Source organism: Phascolarctos cinereus, unplaced genomic scaffold (genome assembly GCF_003287225.1).
Source record: "Phascolarctos cinereus isolate Bilbo 61053 unplaced genomic scaffold, phaCin_HiC Scaffold_2;HRSCAF=192, whole genome shotgun sequence".
In the NCBI taxonomy this organism is placed as follows: domain Eukaryota; kingdom Metazoa; phylum Chordata; class Mammalia; order Diprotodontia; family Phascolarctidae; genus Phascolarctos; species Phascolarctos cinereus.
The window spans coordinates 108,149,835-108,159,240 of NW_027555625.1; the positions used below are offsets into that span (position 1 = coordinate 108,149,835).

Here is a 9,406-nt window from a genome sequence, read left to right on the forward strand (position 1 = left end):
TAACCAATCTGATAGGTACAAGGTGGTATCTCAGAGTCATTTTAATTTTCATTTCTCCTATCAATAGTGATTCAGAGAATTTTTTATATGACTGTAGATAGCTGTAATTTATCTGAAAACTGCCTGTTCATATTCTTTGACTATTTCTCAATTGGGTAATGAGTTGTATTCTTATAAATGTGACTCAGTTCTTTATATACTTGAGAAATGAGACCTTTGGCAGAAACACTGGTTATTAAAAAAAAATCCTAGCTTTCTGCTTTCCTTCTAATCTTAGTTACATTGGTTTTGTTTGTGAAAAACCTTTTTAATTTAATGTAGTCAAAATCATTCATTTTGCATTTCATAATGTTCTCTATCTCTTGTTTGGTCATAAATTCTTCTCTTGTTCATAGATGTGACAGGTGAAGTATTGTGGAATCTATGGAATGGAACTCAAGAGCATCACCTTGATCAACAGTTTCTTCCTTGTTGGAATTCTCCAGGATAGCAGGTCCCCTGAGCTTCTCAGTGCTGCCATCACATTTCTGTACCTGGTGGCCAGGGCTAATAATGGTCTTCTGCTCCTATTGATTACTATGGACAATAGACTCCATATACCCATGTACTTTTTGCTTAGCTACCTCTCAGTTATGGCCTTGCTCTTCACATCTATTGTTGCCCCCAAGACATTGGTAGATTATCTGTGTGAACAAACCACCATCTTTTTTATAGATTGTAGGTTTCAGATGTTCCTGGAACTGACACTTAGGGGTGCAGAAGACATGCTGTTGGCTTTCATGGTACATGACTGCCATGTGGCCATTCATCACCCTTTGAACTATATGGTCTTAAGGAGATCAACAGTTTTTTGGTTCATGGTAGCTCTATCCTGGTTCTTGGCATCTTTGACTGCCCTTGTGTATACCATCCATACTATACATTTCTTTTTCTGTGTAAACCAAAAGATTCACCACCTTCTCTGTGAAATCCTTCCATTACTAAAGCTCCCATGTGCTGACACTTCACAATATGAGCTCATACTCATTGTATGAGCTCATCATATACACGGTGGGTATGATCTTCCTTCTGATCCCTCTCTCTGCTATCCTTGCCTCCTATACCTCAGTCTTGACTGCTGAGTTCCACATACCCCCAGCACAGGAAAGAGAGAAAGCTCCTCTTACCAACTCATCCCACCTGACAGTAGTTGGGCTGTACTATGGAGTTGCCATGTTCATGTGAGCCCTGTCCAGTGCCTACAACAGTGCTCAGCAAGACAATATCCTCTCTATGCTCTACACTATTGTCACTCCAGCCCTGAATCCCCTACTCTACAGCTTAAGAAATAAAAATGTACTGGGGGCCAGAAAAAGTTTATAGGGAAAGACCCCTCATAGCCAAAATGGTAGCATAAGTGAAATACAAGTACAATCATATTAAACATTTCCACATTAGTAATGTGAAAGAAGAATATGAACAAGAGGTAAAAACCACGAGAAAGAAAAACAAAACAAAACAAAACCAAAAAAGTTGAAAATATTATGCTTAGATGTGCAATCAAACTCCATAGTTTTTTCTCTGGATGTGGACAGCATTTTCTATCATGAGTCTTTTGGAATTGTCTTGGATCATTCAGATTTGTATTCAGTTTTGCTGGATAAGTTATTCTTGTATGCATCCCCAACTCTTTTACTTTTTGAAATACAATGCTCTAAGACCTACTGTCTTTTATGGTAGAAACTGCTAGGTCTTGTGGAATCCTGATTGTTTTTTCCACAGTATTTATTTATCTTTTCTTGTTGCTTGCAATATTTTCTCTTTAATCTAGGAATTTTGAAACTTGGCTATGATATTTCTCTAAGTTTTCTTCCTAGAATCTCTTTAAGGTGGTAATCAGTGGATGCTTTCTATGTCTACTTTAAATTCTTCTAAAACTTCAGGGCCATTTTCCTTAATAATTTCTCGTATAATTATATCCAGATTCTTTTTTTGATTATAACTTTCAGGTAGTCTGACAATTCTTATATTGTCCCTCCTCAATCTGTTTTCCAGATCAGTTGTTTTTTCTAATATGATGCTTCATATTCTGTAGTTTTTATTATTTTTTGTTGTAGTTTTATCATATCTTGGTGTCATATAACATCATTTGATTCCATTTGCTCAATTCTAGTTTTCAAGGAGTTATTTTCTTCCTTAAGCTTTTGTACCTCTTTTTTCAGTTGGTTAACTTTCTTTTTATAATTTTCTTGAATTGCTTTTATTTGTTTTTCTGATCTTTACTTGTTCTCTCTTATTCGATTTTCGAATTCCTTTTTAAGTTCTTCCAAGATTTCTTTCTGGGCTTGTAACCATCTGATGTTTCTCTTTAGGGTAGGAGTCATTTTTTTTGCCTTACCTTCTTCGTCTGAATGTGAACCCAGATCTTCTTTTACACCAAAGTAGCCATTAATGGTTGGGTTCTTTCTCCTTTGCTTACTAATTTTTGTTTTTAATTTGTCTTATTTTATTTTAGTAGCTTAATATTATTATAGTCAAGTTTTAATCCCAAGTTGTGGTTAATGTTGCCCTAGGCCTCAGGTCCTCCTGACTATTATTTTCTGAATTCTGTCTGGGGGCTCATCATCAAGGACTCATCTCTTTCTGTCCTAAGCCACAATTGGGTCCCCCAAACACACTGTCAGGAAAACGTTCTTGCATCCTGTTGTGCTGCATTCACCTGGCATGTGCTAGCTCCTCCTCCTCCACTGCCAAGCCAGGGATCACATCTAGTCAGCACTGGTAGGCCTGACTTCCGGAAAGAGCAGGGGGTCCTTTGGTCTTCTCTCATTCAGTTCTCTGCAGTTCTTTAGACAAAAGTTTGTGAGGCAAATGTTCCTGAGGTGTAATTTCTTGAGTCCGTGGTGAACGAAGTGAAAGTTGAGGTAAAAGTTCTGGCTTAGTCTGCTTCCCTGATGGCCTACTCTTTGTTGATTTGGTGGAGTCAGACTGGAGGTGTTTACCCTTCACTCTGACCAGATCTCAGCTCCTAGAGTCTTCTCTGAGGTCCTCTCAGGATGTCCTAGGAGGACAACTGCTTTACCCTTTATTTTTACTGCTCTGTGTTCTTTTCATGGTGGTTTTCTGTCTGTGGAGGAAGTCTGGAGAGCCTGGAAACTTCTGACCTACTCCACCATCTTCCCAGAATGTATCTCTCAGCTGCAGTTTGAGAGGCACATAGTGACAGAAAGAAGGGAGGAAGAGGAATGCAAGAAAAAATCTGCAGAAGTAGAATCACTTTGCTATTTCTGTGGTTTGACCATCTCATCCATGTGAGCATTCCCTCCATTTGTACACCTCTTCCCCAATTCACACCCTCTGATCTTGTGATACTTTTATCCATGCTTTCCCATAAATCCTTCACAATCTGTTCATACTTTGCAGCAGGAGATTTATTCTAGAAGTCTGGGCAACACATGCTTATTGATGTAGCATGTGGTCTTTCCATTCTCCACTTTCACTATCTAACTTTTATAACCTTACATCTCTCTGATGATATCCTATATGCCAGTTCTTTTGCACAATTCTTCATTGGTAAAATCTAGCTTCTTATTCATGCCCCTCTCCCTCACATACCTTGCCAATGCCTTTGAGGTACCCATAACTTTAATTCTTTATAAATTGTGGCTTTTTTCATGTAACATCAACAGAATAAGGTTATTTTTTAAAAATCCATGATTTGCTTTAAGGAAAATCTTGGAGTCATTAAATGGACTAAAAAATTCCCCAAATATAATACAACATATATGCATCCTCCTAGCCAATTTTGGATCCAGTTTATAGCCTGCCAGTTGGTCTGCCTGCCACAAGTCTCTCCCCATCTTAAAATCAGTATGTCCAAAATTGAACTCATCTTTTCCCCCTAAGCCTTCTTCCCACCAATCCTCTCTTCTGGTAGAGAGCAACACCATCTTTCCAATCCCTTGGGCTCACAACCTAGGAATCATCTTCAATCCCTTACTCCCTCTCACCTCCCATATCCAATCTGTTGCCAAGAACTGTTGATTTCACTTTTGCAATATCTCTTATTGTGTACCACCCTTCTATCCTCTACACTCCTACTACCATAGTGCAGGTCCTCATCATCTCATGTCTGGACTATTGTAATAGCCTGCTGTTAGGTCTGTCTGCCTCAAACCTCTTTGCTGTTCTACAAAGAAATCACTCTGTCTTTCAGCTCTGGGCATTTTTCTGGCTGTCCTTCCTACCTGAAATATTCTCTTTCCTCACCTCAGTCTATTGCCTGTCTATATATTTCTGGAATTACTTTGCTAAGATTTTGTTTTAAATTTTGCCTTAATATTCATTAATAAAAATGATTTATAGTTCTCTTTCAATGTTTTAAATCTCCCTGGTATATGAATGAGAGTCAAATTTGACTCATAAAAGTATAGGCTTTGCATTTGCTCTCCCAACTCACATTCAGCTTACATTGAGTCCCTAGGGGGTGGCTTACATACATCCCCACTGAATATTCTATGGGGTTGGGGATTTCCTCTAGTACTGTAGCTCACGAGAGCCCACCTGTTTGGCTCCCCCATTCCTTGTAAGTTTATATCAATTAGTCATCTGGAGTTAATGAACTTTTAGGGAAAAAAATTACTAAGGTGGCCCAGTAAAAATAGTTGGTCAAAACATAGCCCTCACACTTCAATAATTTTAGGAACACACTTTTCCGTGAACACAGAAAGAATCCAAGGGAAAGCAGGATCAGGTTCAGAGCACACATTGGCAGTGAAATTATTCACAGCTCTTGGTTGATTTTTTCCCTTTGTGGGACTATTCATCAAATTTCCTTTATGCATAGTGTAACCGTCTCCTGAGTTCTTGATCCTGAAGCTACCTTTCATTATTATGTCTAATTTGTCCTCATCTTCTGATGCAGAGAGCTCCTGATGAACATCCTTATGCAACACCCTAGGATGCCAGTGAGAAATCTAAATTCTATGACCTTTTGAAGTCCAAAGGTGGTGACAATAGGAAGAAGCTACTCTCTTACATCCCAAGAGATTGCCTTTCAGGTGACTGGCTTAGAAATGCTTTTACATACTGCCTGACTAAGCCCTTTAATACTTGGGTTTTTAACCAGTTTATGGTTTTATACAAACCCTATCAAATCAAATTAAAGCCTTTCCTTTCATTCAGTTAAATTAATCCAGTTCAAACCAATTTTGACTAGTTAGTTTCAGCTGGTATAGACCAGTTTTGACCGGTTTTATCAGGTTTCTAACAGTTTGAACTGGTTTTGATTAATTTGAACAAGTTTTTGACTGGTTTGAACCGGTTCTGACCAGTTTGAACTGGTTCTAACTGGCATGAATTGGTTTAGACTGGTTTGAACTGGTCTAATCAGGTTTTAACTGGTTTAAACCAGTTTGAGCTGTCAAAACCATTATTTATTATTATTATTATCATTATTATTATTATTATTATTACTATTATTATTGTTATTATTATTATTATTTTTGGTGAGGCAATTTGGGTTAAGTGACTTGCTCAGGGTCATACACCTAGTAAGTGCCAAGTGTCTGGTCTGAGACTGAATTTAAACTCAGGTCCTCCTGACTCCAGTGCCAGGGCTCTATCCATTGCATCACCTAGCTGCCCTAGTCTAAACCAGTTTTGACTGGTATGAACCACTTTAAACTGGTTTTGACTAGTTTATACCAGTTTTGGCATTTGAGCTTGATCTGGTCTAAACCATTATTTTTTTTATTATTGTTATTATTATTATTATTATTATTTTTGTGTGTGTAAGGCAATTGGGGTTAAGTGACTTGCCCAGGGTCACAAAGCTAGTAAGTGTCAAGTGTCTGGTCTGAGACTGAATTTAAACTCAGGTCCTCCTGACTCCAGTGCCAGGGCTCTATCCATTGCATCACCTAGCTGCCCTAGTCTAAACCAGTTTTGACTGGTATGAACCACTTTAAACTGGTTTTGACTAGTTTATACCAGTTTTGGCATTTGAGCTATTTAAATTGGTCTGGTTTAGACTAGTTTGAATTGGTCTAATCTGTTTTTTTTTACTTGTTTAAACCAGTTTGAGCTGGCCTAAACTGATTTTGACTGGGGCAAGCCAGTTTTGACCAAGTTTGTTCCAGTTTTTATCGAACTGATAGAGAAACCTTGATCAATGTTTAAACACATTGCTGTCTTTGAGGTGGGGAACAGAAAACCATCAGACAGCCGGGAATTCTAAAATGTAATTAGGAGATAGGGCTAAGAATGAAAGCAGGAAGTCTATATAATCAGGAAAGGTCAAGACTGAGCCAGGCACCTTTAAATGCCCAATAGAAGAGTTTATATTTGAGCCTAGAGATAATAGGGATCCATTCAAATTTTTGAATAAGGATAATATGGCCAGACCTGGACTTTAGGAAAATCCCTTTGGTTGCCATATGAGGGGATGGATTGAGGTGAGGAGAAAAATTAAAAGGCTATTGTAATAGCGCAAGCAAGAGGTGATGAGGACCTGACCTAAATTGTTAGCTGTGTGAATTAGAAAGAAGGGGTCACAATTGAAGAATGCTGCGCTAATAGAAAAAATGAGATTTATCAAGTGATTGCATATCTTGGTTGAAGGAAAATGTGGAGCTGAGGATGATGTTGAGGCTTTTAATTTAGGAGACTTGAAGGTTGGTGCTGCCCTCAAGAGTTACAGGAAATTTCAGGAGATTGGTCTGTTTAGGGGGAAAAGATAATGAGCTTTGTTTTGGAGATGTTGAGTTTAAGATGCCAATTTGAAATGTCCTTAGGCACTGGTGATGTGGGACCAGAGCTCAGTAGAGAGAAGAGCTTATCAAACTTTCAGATGACTTAAAACTAGCAAGGATATGTTATGTGATTGGTAGCAAAGAGAGGATCCCCAAACAGGGAGATCATTAGGGTGAAGTGAAGACAATGAAATTAATAGGGGCAAATGTAAAGTCCTGTGCATGAGCTCAAAACACTCATTTCACAAATACAAGATGGGCAAAGCACAGCTAGAGAGCCATTTGTCTAGAAAAGATCTGGGAATTTTTGTGGATTTCAACACCAGTCAACAGTGTGACATGGTAATCTAAAATATTTCTGCAGGTGGTTTTGAGGGTAAACTGAGATAACATGTAAAATACTTTGCAAACCTTAAAGCCCCATGTATTTGCCAGTTGTTATTATACAAGGCCTTTGCTTTACTTACTTTAAACACATTTTTCACCTTCCCACCTTGGATGTTTATTGTCAACATTCCCCTTCTCCTCCCACTCTTCTCCCCACTTCAAAAAAGTGTAAAAGGGGTACCATATGTAGACTCCCTCTGCTGACACATTCCCTAAAGACCTTGCCAACTGAAATGAGTTGTTTTGACTGCATGTATTCATTCAATTTTGGATGCTGCTAGGTGCCAACCCCTCCCTTGCCTTTAGCTCCCTAGCCCCATGCCACACGCCCATTGAATTCTGAATGTGCTTGCTACCAACAAATCCTGCCACTTCTGGAATCTCTCCTTCCCTCAAACTGGCTCTATGAAGTCCTTCAGCAAATAGGAAACACATGGCAGAGTTACATGAGGGTAAAAGACATCTATTCAATATGAAGTTTATTGTTGCTGCTGTAGAGAGGGCAGAGGCATGGTCCTTTATTAAAATTAGACTATGTTGAATTATCTCTTCATTAAGGTCCTCTGAGTTCAGGAATGGGGAGTGTGTTATCTATAATGTTGTCTCTATTGAGATGTGAATTGTTGACCCACACCAGTTAGGAGCACAAATCCAAGCTGTACCTTTCTGTCACCAACAAAGCCTTAGCAATCAGATGGACTTGAAGGGCAATATTAAAACCACAGGAAGAAAAAAAAAGAGGAGGCTTTATGAAAGTGACTTCAGAACACTATCAAATTATTAGTATGCTTTTTCATAATACAGACGGTTTCACATTTTATTGAGAGAAAGAATTCTTCTCCAGCCCTCTTGGGAATGACTTTATTGAAAGTATCAGAATGAGGAAGATGGCTGCATCATTTCTGCAGTGCCAGGGGTCAGAATCTTTGACTGGTTTGGTGTAATGCAAACATATAAAAATTCACTCAGTGCTCATTCACTGCTTTTTATTTAGTGTATTATCTGACCAGTCCACTTTGATTCTTTACATTACTGTTTTCAAGTATTAAGTATTTTGTTGTGCTGCTTTAAATTTTTTTTGATCCTAGATCCTGAGTCAGGGAAAAAATATTGCTATTAGCTTTCTGTACACTGAGGCTAGTGGTTTCAGCAGTGACATGTGACTGTCAGCAGAATAACATTTCACCAGGCAAAACTGGTGAGGCTATAACTCCCCAAAAATCAATAGTTTAAAATGATGTCATGTCTTCAAAAGCACATAATAACTGTCTTTCACATCCTCCCTATTCCCCCTTATTTCACAATTAACATGTAGCTTTAAAAACCATGAAACCTTTAAGCAATGTGTCTTCAAAATTCAATTCAATTCAATGTAAATCTATTACATGGCTACTGTTTTCAAAGCACTATGCAAGGTACTACAACATAAATCTCAGACATGTACTAGCTGTGTGGCCCTGGACAAGTCACTTAATCCAGTTTACCTCAGTTTCTTCATCTGTAAAATGAGCTGGAGAAAGAAATGGTAAACACTCCAGTATCTATGCCAAGAAAATCCCAAATGGGGTCACAAAGGATTGGACATGACTGAAATGGCTTAGCACCAACAAAAACAATACAAATCAAAAAATTATTCCTGCCTTCAATATAGTCTTATAAGCTTACAAGGAGCTTATAAAATTCCCAAACCTAACTGGATGTTTTCTGGGTGAAAAATAACATCAACTCCAAAAAGGGAGTTTCTAAGTATCTCTCCTAGTAGTTTGCTCTTGGATAATGTGTTTAAAATTAGCATAGTATAGCAGTATTAGAATTTGAAATATTGGAAATATAAAAATATCCTATGCCACATCGGGGTCATTTAAAGGAAGGGAGCTTATTTAGACAGAGGTAGGAGGAATAGGTAGGATTTGTAGAGAGGCAGATTTAATTTCAATATAAGGAACAGATTCCTAAGAATTAGAGGGACCCCAAAGTAGAATGTGCTACCTTGGAAGGCAGTGAACTTTCTAGCACTAGAGGGCCTCAAGCAATGATTTATCAGATATTTTATAGAAAGGATTCCTGTATGAGGGTTGGTTGGATTAATTATGCTCTGGAGTCCCTTTGATTTCTGAGATGCTATGCTACTGTGATTCTCTAATGCCTCAGAATTTAAATCCATGAGCAATTATTAAGGTTTTCCTATTATATTGTGTTCTCACAACTACCTTTGTTGGGAATTTCCATTTTTAGAACATATTACAGAATCATTTGCCTAAAGAATATTTCTGGTTGCTATAAAGGTT

The 9,406-nt window shown here is 38.1% G+C and overlaps 1 pseudogene; it reads left to right on the plus strand.

The window, feature by feature from the left end:
• The first annotated feature begins 428 nt into the window (after nucleotides 1-428).
• On the plus strand, nucleotides 429-1,362 carry LOC110215081 (olfactory receptor 2AG1-like; annotated as a pseudogene).
• Nucleotides 1,363-9,406: the final 8,044 nt, after the last annotated feature.